This window comes from Tursiops truncatus, chromosome 10 (assembly GCF_011762595.2).
Source record: "Tursiops truncatus isolate mTurTru1 chromosome 10, mTurTru1.mat.Y, whole genome shotgun sequence".
NCBI classification, from domain to species: domain Eukaryota; kingdom Metazoa; phylum Chordata; class Mammalia; order Artiodactyla; family Delphinidae; genus Tursiops; species Tursiops truncatus.
Window position 1 is genome coordinate 27,305,907 of NC_047043.1, and position 17,806 is coordinate 27,323,712.

General features: G+C 37.7%; 1 long non-coding RNA gene across 1 annotated transcript in view; it reads left to right on the forward strand.

Moving 5' to 3' along the window:
• The window catches only part of LOC109552527 (uncharacterized), a 366,036-nt gene that overhangs the window by 316,142 nt on the left and 32,088 nt on the right, over positions 1 to 17,806 (forward strand). Inside the window, exons 7-10 of the long non-coding RNA XR_012334430.1 lie at positions 1,264 to 1,428; positions 3,863 to 3,959; positions 8,838 to 8,966; positions 9,745 to 17,653. This is a non-coding gene — a long non-coding RNA (uncharacterized lncRNA). The remainder of the gene's footprint in view (positions 1 to 1,263; positions 1,429 to 3,862; positions 3,960 to 8,837; positions 8,967 to 9,744; positions 17,654 to 17,806) is intronic.

Sequence of the window (17,806 nt, forward strand, 5' to 3'; positions counted from 1 at the left end):
CCAACGGTAAATTCACCAAGTCTAATATTTTCCCTCAATTCCCTGTTTATTGAACTCTGACCTTGAGATAATAAAGAATATTTTTTTAGGTTTAGTTTGATGATTCAAATTCATGTATCTATCATTACTTAAAGTCATGAAAGAAACTCTTTAAATGTTACACTACTTAAATCAACATTGAAAGACCATTCTAATGCATTTTATTTCTCCAGGATTGTTAAGTGTCTATTTTATTTCTCAAAGAACAGAGACCATGTCAACTTTTGAATCTTATAAACTATTAATTAAGTTTCCTTTTGATGTACTGACAGCATTGGCCAGTGTGTTGTGCCTTCACTGTTAGAGAATTAATGTTTTTAGTCTCTATGAGGTGATAATTCATCCTTGAAAAACTGTTATACTGTTTCGAAGGAACTTTCACATTGGTTTTGTGGTATCACCTTTAAGTTTAGTTCCTAATTTTGAACTTAACTAAATACGATAATGTTACCTGAGAGATGGCTATATATTAAATCATCTTGTTCTAGATTATTACCACCATCAACTCAAAAAAGAAAGATAGTCATAGGTAAGGCTTTGTCTATAAAATAATAGAAAAAAAAGCATTTATTTGTTAACCAAAATGTACCTCACACAAGTTGTGGTCAGCTGCAAAAACTGTATGTTTCCTGATGTTTTTGTAATGTCATGACTTGGGTGACTGTGCTGTGTTTAATAAGGAAAGCTGGTGTGTGTGCTGGAGACTTGGGTAAGCTTTATTAGGGATGCAGCAGATGATCGCTGGGCATCCTGCCTTCATAGCATCAGGTGAAAAGGCTTATTAACCGGGTCCTGATATGCTCTGGCTGGCATGTGATGTAGTAATTGTAATAAATAGCCACATTTGGAAAAGTGGTATATAAAAATAAATTACAGGTAAAAATTAGGTATAATCTGTTGGTCAAACCATAGGAAAACCCTGAATGGGTATCTGAGGGCCAGGAAATTGCAATTTAAAAAATTGCTAAGAGAGTTCTGAATTAAACAGCGTATTGCTGACATACGATATTTCCAAAAATAACAAGTGTTTTGCTGAGTACAACACATTTTAGAATAAAGCAATATAATCACTGGAATGTGAATGAAAGATGTAAGTCTGTAAGTCTCAGGTTGCAACAAGAGGCTCTTGTCTTTCTGTTTTCTGCTTACGAAGCAGATGTGTGGTCTTAAAGGAATAAACTACATTGACTCTCAGACTGTCTAAAATATTTTTTCTATCTACAGGCTTATACCATCTGAGAAACTTTAAAATGAGTATTAGTGAATGCATGAATAAATGATTATTTAATCCACCTGAAAACAACCAAGAATGGATTATAAATTATTTGAAGTCAGTAATTCTGATAATTCTAAATAAGGTCCAAGGGTGTTCCATGCAGGCTTATGTTGGTAAGATTGTTGCTTTTCCATTCCTTTTCCACATTCACACTTGCTCCCACTTTCTAATATATTCTTTTCCAGGATGAGGCTGTCTTCATTTCCATAAAAGGGAGGTAAAAGTCATTTGATTCATGAATTCACTGATTCAGTTGTTCATTCAACAAACACTTTGTGGTTCCTACCAGCTGAAATGTATCAGGGCCTGTTCTCACCATGTGAAGTCAGCGTCCGCCTGGACCCTTCCTGCTTTGCTAATGGAGCCCACCCGTGCATCCACTGTGTGTGCCAGCTCTTCCTGCCAATGGGATATGGTCACTTGAGGATTTTGTTTCTTCAGGCAAATAATGGGAAAAGCATAAAGACATAACTTCAGACCTTACTGAACTTTCAGTCTAATATAGAAAATGGTTATAGTAAAAAATACAGGATGCTGTTATTTCAGGGGTGTTAGCAGAAAGTGCCTGAAGGAGTGAACTGTGTTCAAGTCTGAAAGATGGATGAAAAGCATTAACTTGTTGGGGGAGGCAGTGTCAGGGGGTGGGATTTGGGGAGAGTATTCTAAGAAAAGGGGATACGTTAAAATAGGAATTAATAGTTATGTATACTGCTATTTCTTACCTTTTTAAATTATTATTACCATTATTTTTTATTTTAAAATCATTACATATCAATATATAAGTAAATTATCATTGTAAAAGTTTCAAGAAAAATAAGTACTAGGATAGAAATATGGAAAATGTTCACTTACTTTACTCCCCAGTTTATAGATAAGACTTAAAAGTTTGGTATGTGTCATTTCATTTCTCTAGTTAATGTTCTATGTAAGCACATTCAAATACATATAAATACACACATATATGTATTTTAAATAAATGGGCTCATGTTATACACTTAGTCTGGTGATTTTTTTTACCTGTGTATCTTGGAGCATTTTCCAAGAAAGTACATATAAGCCTTTAATACCTGCATAATTTTCCATAGTATAGCTTTATTATTCTTCCACTAACACTTTCAGAGATGGTTATTTATATCAATTTCAAATTTTTCTATTATGAACAAAGTTGCAATGAACGTCCTTAAAAATAAACCTTTGCATTCTAATACGAGTATTTCTTTAAGGTGGAATTAGAAGCATTGTATCAAATACATGTACATTTTATTTTGATATGTACTGCCCATCAAATTCCCCTCGAGCAAATGTTCTACAAATGTGTCGTATTCCCAGCAGTTATACTACTGGCTAGTTTCTCACACCCTTACTGGCAGTAGACATTTTCCGATTTTACATTGTTGACAGATGATTCTATAAATCTTGAGATCTTTTCTTCCATTAGATAAATATAAGGGCTCAAATTCAAAGATCTTTCAGAATCAAGCACATAAATGTATTTTTGAATCAGACTAAAAACAAGAATAGAGCGGCATGGAGCTTGGCAAATTGGAAAGGACATGCCTTGCTACATTAGATATTGAAATTTATACTTTTTTGAAAATACTCCGTTTACCAAATAAAGGAAAATTGTGTCTTGAGGACCATCTGTTAAAGATCTTGCTCTAATGAAGAAACCACCAGGGAGAAGACGGTCAGGTGCAGGCTTCACAATTCCCCCAGTAGCAGAGTCTGTCTCTTGCATGTATTGTCAGGGTTGGCCCTTGTCAGCTCATAGACTCAGAGAACCACACGTGAGGATCCTATTTTAAGGACTAAAGTGTAAGAGAATCACTCTGTTACCTTAGCATGGGGTGAGTTATTTCACACTCTGTGGAAAAGTCATTTATCACAGTCAGAGTCAGAATGATAAAAGGTAAAGCATTTGTAAGAAATTTGACTTTTTTTTTTCTGTTTTCATGTAAAATATGTGGTTTATTGCAGCATCCCAGCTTTTAAAAAGCACTTTACCTCTCCAGCGAAACCATGAAGTTTAGGCTTTCACTCTATCTCCTACTACCTATCTGTTCCTTTCATAAGAAATATTGCTGAAACTTGTATAACTGAATTGTTTTATCTAAAAAACATATATTTTTCTGTAGACATTTAACTTTATATATTTTCAGTGGCAAGTCTTTGTTATATTAATTGGATTGTCATTAAACTGAATGATAAAGCAGGGTGTTTTGTTATTTAAAAAGAAACTCTCTCTCTCTAAATATACATATAAACACATTTTGTTAGAGTGGCAAAATTCCCCCTTTGTTCTTACAATATCCAGCAAGGCTATAAGTAGTGACATATCTGTTGGCCATGAGCTTAAAGATTATTTCTAATTTTCTTCAAAGGTATTTCTGGCTTACACTGGAAGGCCAACTGTAATATTCATGAAGTACTGGGTTCATGAGGCTTTGAAAACTGTCATAGTTTTAGTGGGCAAAGTAGAACAGTTACTTTTCCAAATCTAGCTTAGCTGTGTTTTAAAATATCTCTTTTGACTTCTCACTGTTTTAGTTTTCCCTGGGCCTGCAAACATGTGAATGTGAAAAAAACTTCTCGCGGAATGGATTTTATGACTGTAGCCAAAGGCAGCCTCTGACCGAGCGGTAAGGTAAGCCAACCTGGATGAAGACAGCTGTCTGGAAAATCTGTATGAGTGCCAGAATCAGAAGTACCTAATTTGGACCCCAAATGTGACACTTTCATGATATGAATTCACTGGGTAATTACCATAACATGCAAAAACTTTTGTTCCCTAATAGGTTGTACTGGAAAAAACTACATTTCTCCTCCTGTGTGTCTCCCTTACTTTCACACAGAACTCTCCACTTTTGACACTTCTAGTTACCAGATTTGTGGGAGTTTTTCCCCACGCCAAGCGATTCTCTGACACCAGCTGGGTGTTTTACAATTTAACTCAGTTCTCACCCTATCTACCTGGAGGTAGCATCAGATCCCAAGGGTTAAGGGCTCAGCCCCACGAGACTGCCTCCACTTCAGATGCCAGTCGTAAGTAGTAGGTCCCCAGTTTACCCACAACTTCCATCTGGCTTGCCTACAAATCAGAGGTTCCTATGACCTCTCCCCCCTTGGATTTAATTATTTGCTTGAGTGGCTTGCAGAACTCAAAAAAACACTTATGTTTATCAGTTTCTTAAAGGATCTGATAAAGGAATCAGGTTAATACCCAGATGAAGAGGTAGATACACAGGGCAAGGTCTGGGCAAACCCCTAGTCCAAGAGCCTCCATCCTCGTAGAGTTGGGGTATGTCACCCTCCCCGTCCATGGAGGTGTTCTCCAGTCTAGAAGGGCTCTGTATCCCCTACTATTGGGATTTTATGGGGGCTTTCTCATTTAGGCATGATCAATTATTAACTGCATTTACAGCCTTCTCACCTCTCTGGAGGATGGGAGGGTAGGGCTGCAAGTCCCCAGCTTCTAATCATGGCTTTGTCTTCCTGGTGACCAGCCCGCAGCCAGGAGCCCAGCCAGAGTCACCTCATTAGAACAAAAGACACTCCTACTGCTCTTATGACTCAGAAAATTACAAGGCTTTTAGCACCTCTGTGCTAGGGAAGGGGTCAAAGACTAAATATTGGAATAAGAGATACTCTTACCACTTAGGAAATTACCGGGGTTTTAGGAGCTCTGTGCCAGGTATTGGGGAAGAGACCAATAGATATATTCTATTATCTCACACATAGGTAAAGGGGTGCCACTAACACCTACCCCATAGGTTGTGTGTGTTGCCAAGGTGAGGGACATAAAATATAGAGCACTATGCCAGCTCTAGTCTCCCAGTGAATGTCATCCACTGAGAGAGTCATGTGTTAATTGTTTCCTTCATTCTACTGTCCTCACAGACCACTAGGGTTGGTTCAGTTGTTCTGACCCATTAGGCAGGTGCCTCTTTTCTCCCTGGGCTTCTGATGATGCACGATGACTGGCTCAAAGAGATGGCCTGTCCCAGTATAGAAAATCTGTATCTATCAAAAGGGCAGAAGAGCTGCCACACCCCAACCCTGAGCTTTCACTATGAGGAAGAGTGTCTTTGGCACCTTCGTGCTGAGGTGCCTTACCTCACACCCCTTATCCAGCAGATGCTCTCTTCCTCCACCTCAGAACCTGGGGCTCTAGATGAAATACCTTCATTTCCTATTACTTCATGTTTTTCAGTAAATTAGAAGAGTATTTTCAACCTTGCGCTCTCCTTCCTCTGCAGACCTCACTCCACATCTCTGAGCCCAGTTCCTGTCATTCTGCATCTTTCATTTTTCACAAATTCATCTTCAGTCTCCTCCCCCGATTCATCATCTCACCATCTTGCTCCTCTTAACTGCACCTTCTAGATTGGTTTATTTCAGTTCTTTCCACCCAACAGTGAATGCTTACGTTACTCTCCCTGATCAGGAAACTTACTGCCTCTCATCCTCTGCCGGGACCTAGAAATCTTTTTTCCTTTAATCCCTTTCCTGTTTTTCATGACTATTCTTTTTAAAGGGTATCATTTTGGTTCAGGTTTTGATTTGCATGTGTGTGTATGCGTGTGTGTGTGTGTGTGTGTGTGTGTGTGTGTGTGTGTGTCAGAGAGAGAGAGAGAGAAAGAAAGAGATTTTTTTACCCAACCCTTAAATTAATTCATTTGAAACACCAGTTCTGATAAATATTCTGTGTTTCAGGAGGCTGTAGTGATGGTTTTGTAATAAATCAGTTGAAAAAATCCCTGTTAATCTATGTATATAGTAGTATGTTTTAAATCTTTTATACAGTATGACTATAATTTGATGCATTAAAGCTTGTGCTTAAATAAAAAGTAGAATGTCTGCCTCTATAATATTCAAAGCAAGATCCCCATAGACTGAATGTCTGTCAAATATATGAGGCTCATTATTTTATTAATTAGCTTGTGAATACAGTGTCAACATAATTTGATATTACATGAATGATGACACTCTTCCCATATGTATTGATACTTTGGTTGACTTTGGATAACCCTGTATGTTACCCAGAATTTCTGTAAGGCTCTTGTGATAATTCAAAGGTAGGTAACCCTTTCTCTAAATGTTTAGTTATTGTAAAATAACATTATCTTTGAGCATCAGTATGGTACATAATTGTGATATTGTGATTTATAATAAGAAATACATATGTGGTCTTTATCCGCAGTTCCTGGCTCACAGATCCCAAAATCATTGGAATTTCCTGAGGGATAAGAGCATTGGAAGCTTTTTTTGGTCATAATACTTGGTCTCTTGTCCTCAGTTCCTGAAATCAATTCAGAGCCTTAAAGGTGAAATGGGTGTCTTGTTATTCATAACAAGCACCTTTCTACCGTAACTGGGTTTATATTAAGGAAGTGACCTTTGGAAAGCACCTACTGATGAGGGCTGGTTGCCAGGGGAAACAAGCATGAATAGAGGGTTGGAACCCTCATTCCCACTCCCTGATTTCTGGAGAGGGGAGAGGGGCTGGAGGTTGATTCAATCACCAGTGGCTAAAGATTTAATCAACCATGCCTATGTAATAAAGCCCCTATAAAAATCCAAAAAGAGAGGGGGTGAACACACAGAGATCTGGGGAGAGCTGTACACTCAGAGGGCATGGAAACTCTGTGACCCTTTCCACATACCTGGTCCTATGCATGTCTTCCATCTGGCTGTTTCTGAATTATATCATTTTATAATAAACTGGTAATCTAGTAAGTAAAATGCTGAACCCAAGGAGGGGGGGGGTCACTGGAACCTCTGATCTATAGTTGATGGGTCAGAAGCACAGGTGATAACCCAGAGCAGTCTTGCGGGACTGAGCCCTTAACCTGTGAGATCTGATGCTATCTCCAGGTAGACAGTGTCAGAATTGAACAGTTGAACTGTAGGACTCCCTACTGGTATCTGGAGAATTGCTTGGTGGTGTGGGGAAATAGCCCCCATCCCCAGTGGAATTGGGTGCAGAACTCTTAAGTTTACTATGTAAAAAGCACAATATTCTTAATAACTTAGGAGACATTACCTTTACAATTAAACCTTGTTGATCTCCGTCTGGCTGATAAATAGACCATGTCAAGACCATCTGACTATCAATCCATCTGGCTCCCCACCTTTTAGCTGTCATTGCCTACAACCAACTCTTCTAGGATTTCTAAGAAGCATTTGCATTGCTAATGACAAGAAAGATTCAAAAAGCAGCTGAAATCTAAATATGTGCTCAGGTGTGTATTGAGATGGGGCGAAAATTTAACTTAAGTTGCTATTCATTGAAAAGTATGTAAAGAAAGTCAGCTATGACCAAAGAAAGTACCTTTTCATCTCTTTGTCTCTGTAGTAAATATGTTCAGATATCTATCAGGAGGTACCTACTCATTGTATGTTAGAAAACTCAATATTAGTCATCATCCAATAATGGATTCTATACCATTATATGATTCCAAATCCAGAAACCACAGGGAAACAGCAATTCAGGGGCTGGGCTGGCATTTCCATTACAGGAATAGTTTTGTTTTGTTTTTCCACTACCATGGATTTAGGACCTAAAATAAACCAACCAGAAGCTTGACTCTACACCATTATGAAAAAAAGAATATGCCAGATAACTTTAAAAAGCTGAGATGATATATAAGATTATTTGTTCTCCACTGAATACATATTCTTGTTTCTTGATTAAACACATATATAATACTAAAGTTTTAAAGTTGTGTTGAAAAGAAATTTTTCTAAAATAATTTACTAATGCACCTTAATCTCTGAATCTCAAGCTAATATTCAGAAGCAATAATAATCAATAAATCCACAATGATTCATTCAGAATATAACACAAGTGGGGCCATATATTGACTAAATATTAGACTCCCTGGAGAGTTTTTAAAAAATATCTATTAATGAACTCTGCCACAAACCAATTAAAAAAAAATTGTGAAAAAAAAATTGTAGTTTAGATGCACACATTAGTGGTTGCTGCTGTTTCTGTTTTTTTTTTTTTTTTTTTTTTGTGCTACGCAGGCCTCTCCCTGTTGTGGCCTCTCCCGTTGCAGAGGGCAGGCTCAGCGGCCATGGCTCACGGGCCCAGCTGCTCCGCAGCATGTGGGATCTTCCCGGACTGGGGCACGAACCCATGTCCCCTGCATCAGTAGGCGGACTCTCAACCACTGTGCCACCAGGGAAGCCCTGTTTCTGTTTTTTAAACTCCCCAGATGGTTTAATGTGCAAGGAAGTTTGAAAAACGCTAATGTATACTGTTCAGCGTTAGTAATTTCCCACTGAACTATAGTTTACAGTGATTTTTGGTATGGCATGTGATAACTGTATTGATTTGGAATTGCTCCAAGTTTCATGCAACAGAAGTGAAGCAAATATCCTCGGCTAACAAGAACTCCAAAGGTCAAGGACTAAATTAGCCACTGCCCAAGCTAATCAAATGCCATAGTTTCCTTTAACTTTTTTTTTTTCAAACAATAGACTGGTTTTTTCGTTCAACCCCTGCTGTTTTTTTCAGGAAAGAATTAGAAGAATTACCAAGCAGGTAGAAGAGGTTGCATATGATAAAAAGTATTTTTTCCAGAGACTCCCAACTGACTTAGTGTCCAGAACTTCAGCCATGAAAGAAGCTGAGAAACTCTGAAAGGTACATTCTTTTTCTATTTTTATTAACACCAGTACTAATGCTACCTTGCATCCCCAAAGTATGCATACCATTTTGATATTCTTGGGTGGCTTAAAACATTCTTTTCCTACACCTCAAGAAGTCAGCAGTGTTCCTGTTGGAGAAACACGTCTCATCTAATAAATAAAACATAACATATATAAAATCTCTTTAGGGAACCATTTCCAGAAAAAGAATCATTTTCCATGAAAAGTATGATAGATAATGTACTTAATGGCACTGCCAAACATATGTGATAAAATTGTACAACCAAGAAAATTACATTAAATACCATTAACCAACATTCACAATTTGCTATATGATCAATGCTCATCAAAGCTATTTTTCCTTGGCTGAAAAATCATTTCTATCATTTATAACCATTTAAAATTTCAGCTGGTGTGTACTTTGTCTTGTATTCTAAATCTAAAAAGAAAAGTCCGATTTTAACCCCCTTTTAGTTCAATTGTCAATATAATTGCTCTGGACATTAACTATACAATTACATGTTCATCCTTTAACTTTCATTGCTTGATGAATTCCTTTGGGAAGAATATATTAAGAGACAAACTTTCCAGATTGATATAATCCACTCGCAGAAAGTCCACTTAGTAATACAGAGGACTTGGGAAGTGTTTTGATATTTTTTCCTTTCTCTATCAATCAGGATCCAATCAGGGGATAGAAATCACAAAGCAATTTGAAAAGGGAATGTTTAATATAAAGGATTGGTAACTATAACAGAGTATTTTCTCTAAAGGAGTAAAGAGTGCTCTAAAGAACACCTACACTGGGACTGAGGGAGAGTACCCAAGGGAGAGGTAAATCTCAAGGCTTGGATTTGGACCTCATTGGAGAAGGTATGATTGCAGACCTGTGATGGCAGAAAAGGTGAATGGGATAACTCACTTTAGAGCATGTCCACAGTTGTTGAGCAAGCAGGAAAAACCCCTTCAGGATGCAGGAGAAGAAAACCATTGCAAGTACTGACAAACAGGAAAGGTGCTTTTAGATTTCGGGCAATATGAAGCTGGGAATCAACCACTGGCACACTTAGAAGCTTCACTGGAAATTCACTTGAAATTACCACAGTTTCAGACTACAAAACACACTACCAGATCTCAGTGGGAAGCAGTCTAAGGGGCTGCTACTGATACTTGAGGGCGATGTAGGTGGCCATCTTCTCCCTGTGTCCTCACAGGACGGAAGCAGCAGAGAGCTCCCCGGGGCTTCTTTTATATGGACACTAACCACATTTGTGAGGCTGCCACACTCATGACCTAATCATCTCCTAAAGGCCCCATCTCCAAATAACATCACACTGAGGATTAGATACGAACTTTGAGGGGATGCAAACATCCAGTGTATAGTATTGTGCCCCAGCCCCTGAAAATTCATGTCTTCCTTGCATGCAAAATACATTCATTCCATCCTAATAGCTCCAGAAGTATTAACTCATTCCAGCATTAAAGTCTAAGTCCAAAGTCTCACTTAAATATCATCAAAGGCAGATATGGCTGAGACTCCAGGGATGATTCATCCTGAAACAAAATCCTCTCCAGCTGTGAACTTGTGAGATTAAACATGTCACATGCTTCCAAAATGTAATGGCAGCATAAGTATAAGATAGACATTCTCTTTCCAAACGGGAGAAATAGGAAAGAAGAAAGGAGGACTAGGTCCTGAGGAAGTCTAAAACTCAGCAGGGCAAATGCTATTAGACCTTAAGGCTTGAGAATAATCCTCTTTAGCTCGATGCGTGGTCCTGCTCCTGCTGCTTTGCTGGACAGCAACACAGGGGCTTAGGTGTCCTTTTAAGTTTAGGCGGAGGCAGCCACACACCCACAGCTTGTGCGCTCTGCAGGCTGGCAGAGGTGGACTGTGTGGACACCGCCAGTGTTTCCTGCCTGTGTCCCTCACAGGGTGGGTCCCGTGGCCTGCGTTGCGCTGGGGCCCGCTGAAGCTGTACCCAGGGCAGCTGAAGATCGCAGGCACCAGAGCGTGGAGACGGGAACCCTCTAGGCCAGGTGTGCCAGACAGTGAGCTGAAGTCCCACGGGCGTTGGCGGCACCTTTGCTAACAATGTCACGTGTTAATCAACCATACCCCGATATAAAAAAAAATTAAAAACAACAAAAACAATTTCATGTGGCTCGATCTAAACTACAATTGATAGTTAGATTTCAAAAGATCTCAAATACAAGGTAAATATATCACAAAAAAAAAAAAGAAACACCACCACAAAACACTGTGTTTTTAGATCTAGTAAAAAAAACAAATTAGAAAAATAAAATTAAAATCTCTACAGTGAAATGGTGGTATAATATTACATGTCTAGGAATAAATACAAAGACTTTAAGGCCTCTATGTTTATAAACTAAACATAACCCTAAAATAATTAAGTAAAATCTCAGTGAATGGTTCCAATATGCCATGGTCATTATAACAAAGACTCAATGTTATAAAGACGTCAATTTTCCCCAACTGATCATTACTGTAAATGAAAAACTAATTATATTCTAACATTTTTTGGTTGGTAAAATCACTTTTAAATTTTACATAGAAATGCAAAGGTCCAGGAACAGCTAGGACACTCTTGAGGAAAAATATATCAAGATTTGATATATAAAGACTTTTATGAAACTACAGATAGTTCAGTGAAGAAGTATAGAGAAGGCAGAAACAGAACTACACATATATGGTCACCTAGTCTGGTAAAGGTGCCATTGAAGTCCAGTGGGGGGAAAGGTGAGCCTTTCAAAAATGGTGTTTAATAATTGGCTAGCAATACGTTTAAAAAAACCCAACTTGATTCCCTATGTCAAACTGAGTCAATGTCAAGTGAATCATACACCTAAATGTGAAAAAAATAACTAAAAATTTAGAAGAATACTAAGAGATTATCTTCACGGCCCCAGGAGAGTTAATATTTCTTGAGAGATACAAAAGCATTAGTCACATAGGTAAACATCGACAAACAGAACTACATTAAAAGTAAATCTTTTGTTTATCAAAAGGAATAATAGGGCAAATGGGAGACAATTAGAGAAGATATTTGCAGAACATATATCTAATTAAAAACTCATGCAAAGAATATACAAGAACTCCTACAAATGATTAATAAGGGCATCCAATTATATTGTCCAAAGACCTGAACAATAACTTCATAAAAGAGGAAAACTGAATTGCCATGAGGCTTATGAAAAACTAAAAACAAAACAAAAAAAACTCAATGTCAATGGCATTAGTCATTAAGGAAATTAACCTTAAAATCACAATAAAATACCAATAAACTTTCATCAGAATATCTAAAAAAATTTTAAATGACAGTACCACATTATTTGCAAGAAAGCAGAATAAGTGGAATTCTCATACACTGCTGGAGGGTATATACATTTGTGCAAACACTTTGGAAAACTGTTTAGCACTCTCTTAAGTATATACCAGTAATTCCACTCTTAGTCATAACCTCAACAGTAAGGCGTAACCATGGGCACCACTAGACTTATAAACAAGGTGTCTAGCAACATTATTCATAAAAATTGAAAATTGAAAACAACCCAAATGCACCTCAATATTTTAGCAAAGAAAAAAGATATATCTTGATATATTTATGCAGTGGGATAAGCAGTCTATAACAGTAAAAAATTCAGTTATGACTAATGAAAAACATGGATGGATCTCATAGTCATATCATTGACTGAATAATGCAATTATTATTATATTTGTCCACTTTTATAAAGTTCAAAAATAGGAAAAACCATGATGACAGAAGTCAGAACAATGTGATTTTGGAGGGAAGTTAAGGATAGGGTTACATCATGAGAGATTCAGGATCTAAGTAGACATCAGTTGGGTGCGTCGATTTTGTGAAATTTACTACTCTGATGCTTAAACTCTGTACGCTTAATTGTATATTTTTTAATACTAAATTTTAAGGAAAATTTAAATATTGTTTGAAGTAAAAAATAACAGAACAACTTGAGAGAGAGAAGAAAAACAAAAATCTTGGCTTCTCTTTTCCTCAGTCCTTCCCATCACTGGCCTCAAGTGCTCCTCTGGTTTCCTATGGCTCTGTCAATAGAAGAGTACCCTGATTTGGGTTAAATCCTTTTGCTGTACTAATAAGAACACTGAAATCCAGAAACATTAAATGCAGGAGTCATTCCCTCACAGTATGCCAAGGACCCCAATTTTAAACTTTTCCTCCCAATCTATACCCAGGAGATAAACATTCCCTGTTAACTATCCTTACTTTCGCACTTAAAGAGTATATTTTATTTTTTTCATAAACTTTCTTAACCTCATCAGTTTCTCCTAGGAGATTCTTGACTTGCTGATTAATTAGCACTTACTGAAAAGAGGCTTCATGGGACCCCTCTGCTTTCTCCCCTTTGGATTAACAATAAATTGACAAAAACTGTTTAAAAGAATCATGCCTTTTGTGACAGAAGAACTGTCTTTTAAGATACATTCAGAAATAATACAACAGAATATGGAACATTATTTTCCAACTTGGGTGCAAAATATATAGTGATTTAAGCACTTTGAGTTGAACATTTTGGGGAGCCCTTGGTTTAGATACAACAATTTTTATCTTCTGCTTTTTTTTTTTTACCTTTTGTCTATTTTTCCCACTAGATTTGGGGAAAAAATAAAAAAGAATGTCACAATGTCAGTATCACCTTGAATTCCCCAGGATGGCAGCTTAAAAGCACTTTCATAACCTTACGTTAGACGTTCAGAATATCATTGGTGATGTATTTTCAGAGGCCATGTGAATTTTTATTTCTTTTCAGATATGGAACTATGGATTTTGACTAAAGGATACAGAATGAAATTTGTTAAAAACTTCCTGATTAACCCCATGTGAGTTCTCTGTCTTCAGTGGAAAATCCCTTCCCTAACTTGCCAAACTGTCAGATGGCAACCTTATTTAGAGCCCTCTCTGTTGAACGGTGATCAGTTGAAATAGGACAGTTTTATGATCTTTAGTATGGAAGATGTTTGGGATTTGTGTGGCTTTGGAAGAGTGACTCGAGACAATGACATAATGCTCATTTTTAGTAGAAATCCCCAGGGATACTGCTGTGCATGTAAGCATGTCTATGTGATATGTAGCCAGAGGAATAGGAAAAATAACTATCTGATCTTTTATCGATTTCTCAACTGTGAGTTCCAGTGTAACTACGTTTCTGATAGGTATAGAAACATTGGAGATGATTACGTTTTCCCAGTCATCTCCTGAAAATTATGAATTACACCTCCTGCAAAATGTGGAATGTTAGCATGTTTCGTTACTGTGTGTGCAAATGGATAAAATATACTACAGTAATATGATTGTTTCCTAAGGTACTGATTCTCCCCAAATTCCTCTCTCCACTGCACTCACTAGTGCCCCCTGGTGGGGAAGGACAAACCTGTAAAATGTCAATAGTTTGCCTTTGCTGCTCTTACTGTTTGATTGCCCTTTGTGACCAGGCATTGTTTTCCTCTCGCTCATTATCCCATGCCCAAGCAGATGCCTCCTCTGTACCAGTCCTCAAACTTTTAAGATAATATTTGACAGTGAGGTATTATTTATAAGGACCGAAGGCAGTATTTCTAAAAGGTTATTGTACATAAGCATCACTAAAGAGCATTGTTAAGGTACAGATTCCTGGGTCCCGACTCAGAGACTTTGCTTGAATAGGTAAATAGTATTTCTTAGGAACCTCCAATTTTATCAAACTGTAATCTCTGGAAACATTTACATATGCAGGGATCCCTTAGGTCAGGTTTTCAAGATCTGATAGCTATATGGTCTATGTAAGGTCTCCTTCTTCAAACTCTGTAAGCAGTCGCCTCTCTGCTTCCCCCAAAGGCAAGCCAGTCCTCTCCTCATTATCTTTCTCACTGAGCCATAAAAGTTAGGAGATGCTTTTATAGTCATCTACTCACAGGTATTCTAAGAGTCATTTAGTCATTCAACAATATTGAGTCCCTACTGTGTGCAGGCTCCTCTAGTTATCTGGGTTACATCAGTAAATAGAACATTACAATTTCTGTCCCCATGGATATTTCTTTCAAGAAGGAGAGAGAGACAATGAGCAAAGCATACTAAATAAGTAAACTTTATATTATGTTATGTAAGTGCTGTGGAAAAAAGGAAATGGAGAGTAAGATAAGGAGGCTGAAGAATGTGTGTATGGTGGGACACGATGAAATTGTAAATGGCATGGTAAGACTAAGCCTCACTGAGAAAGTGACATTTAAACAGAGCTTTGAAAAAGGCAAGGGAGGGAGGTATGTGGGTATATGGGAAAGAGTATTCCAGTGAGGGGGAGCAGTGGGGCAGACGCCTTAAGGAGAGATTGTGCCTATAGAAAAGGAATGCTAGGATGGTTGGTGTGTCTGGTGTGGACTAAGCAAGGAGGGCAGTAGTTTGTAAGGACTTAAGTAGAGAAACAGGAAGCAGATCCCATAAGGTCTTTGGATCTATTGTAAGAACTGGACATTTACTCTTAATGATATTGAGGCCCATTAAAATGCTTTAAGCAGAGGAGTGACACTTTCTGTCTTAAATTTTGAAAAGATCACTCTGGCTGTTGTGTCAAGAGGAAACACTGGAAGGGCAAAGTTGGAAGCAGGCAGATCATTTATGCAGCTATTTGCAGGCAAGAAATGATTGCAGTGGAGATGCTGAGAAATTGTTGGATTATATTTTTGCATTTTGAGTATAGAATCCACAGTATTTCATGAAAAAATGAATGTGGCGTGTGAGAGAAAGAAAAGAGAAAAATATGACTCCATGTTTCTGCGTTTCACACCTGGAAGGATAAAGCAGCAAATTCAATGCATTTGATGGGAATAAATAAAGAATTCAGTCCTGGAGTTACTGAGGTTTGCGATATCTGTTAATTTCAGAGTGGTGGCTTTAGGGATGCAGTGGATGTAAGTACCTACATTTCAGAAGGGAGTTCTGAACTAAAATTACAAATATGGGACTTATCACTAGAGAGCATTTAGAGGTATAAAAGTGGATGTGAGTGCAAAGATAGTGAGTTTACACAGAGGAGAAGAAAGGATTAAGACTGAATCTTGAGGTGCTGTTGGAGAAGGTCATCGAGAGGATGTGACCAGTGGTTGACCCGAGAGCTAGACCCGGGAAATGAGAGGCTCCTCACCCACCCACCCCCACCCCCGTCCTTGGGATGCACATTCTGCCCACGGTCCCCACAGTGGGAGCCCTTTTCACAGACGAAGTTTTGAGAGAGCACTGTGTTGCTGAGACCATCTGGATGGTGTGTGTGACTAAACCCAGGCAAGGCCTCTACATAAACTTCTAGGATTCTGGTGGACAGGTGTCGGGATCTACTCGTCGTGATGGCCCAAGACAAACTTCATCTGTAACCTTCCCTGCTTATTTTTCCAGTTTTAAGACCGTGCACATAAATTGGATGCATTCCAGGGAACAGAGCATTAAGTGAATCAGAACTACATGGGGTTGTTGTTCAATTCTCATTTTTTAGATGTACTTCCAGTACTGAAAATTAGAAGTCCCTCATCTTTAATTCTGTGGATTTTTGACGTACTTGGGCTGTAGTTTCTTCCAACTAACACTCATTGAATAGTCGACCTGTCCTAAGAGATCTCAGTGATGTTCATCCTAACCTTCACAGCATCAAACAACCTTCAACAAGCTCAATGCACCTGCTGATTTTTGTCCTCTATTTCCTAGGACAGTCTATTGAATGCACCTTGAGAATCTCTAAATATTGTTGCGTGTGTTTTTAACATTAAACATATTAGTCTTAGTATCATTTTTGGCATTTCTTCTTTAGCATTATTATTCATAAATTATGAATCAACCATTATGGATCAATAATACTAGTAGAATACCAAATAAATGTAAGAAAGAGAGGACCCTGTATTGAACGAACACTATACATTGCTGACCATACTTATCTTGGATAAGTAGAGTAGCCAAAATTTTGGCTGAAAATATTGACCCTATGGTGCTCTGGTAATGCTCATCAATAAAAAGTGGAGAACACCACCTGCTTTACACATTCTTATTGGCTGAAAGCTCATGATAGCCCCCTTTTACCACCATAAAATATACTTAACAATATGCAGTAATACAGTAATGGATTTTTTCCCTTATGTGTGTGTTTGGGTCTATCAGAAAAATATAAATGCCAAGTGGTTAGCATTAATAAATGAGGTATGCATATCATGGTTTATTACTATACCTAGTTATCAAAGAGAAGGAAATTTACAAAAGGAGAAAATAAAAGTTGGCCGAGCGCCTACTCTACGCCAAATACTGTGTAATACAGATTATGCCTTTTGTGTCACTTGATCTTTGCAAAATTCCTGAGTGATGGATATGCCTGTCTCTACTTCACAGGTAAGAAAAATAACTAAGAAATATTATGTAATTTGCTGAAAGTGTGTTAGAGACTCATCTGAAATTTAAACCTAGGTCCTTCTGAATCCAGATCCCCTGCTTTTTCCATGACAGCATGTTTTGTGGGAAGACTATGTAGTTATCTTGAGTCCTATGAATTTCTACATATTTTCCTTTGGCTTTGCAAGAAAAAGGCATTGACGGAGGAAGAATAGGAGCGGGTTGAGGAGGACAAAGGAATGAGGAGAAGAAGAAAGATTGAGAGGAAGAGAGAGAGGTATAGTATGTATTCAAAATATGAATACAAATGATATGAAACACAGTAATGAGACTAATTTCACTTTGATTTATCTCTGTCTTTGAATTTTGGATTTAGGTTTAATGATTATCAGTAAATTATAACCATTATTAAAAAATTTTGTATGTGGAG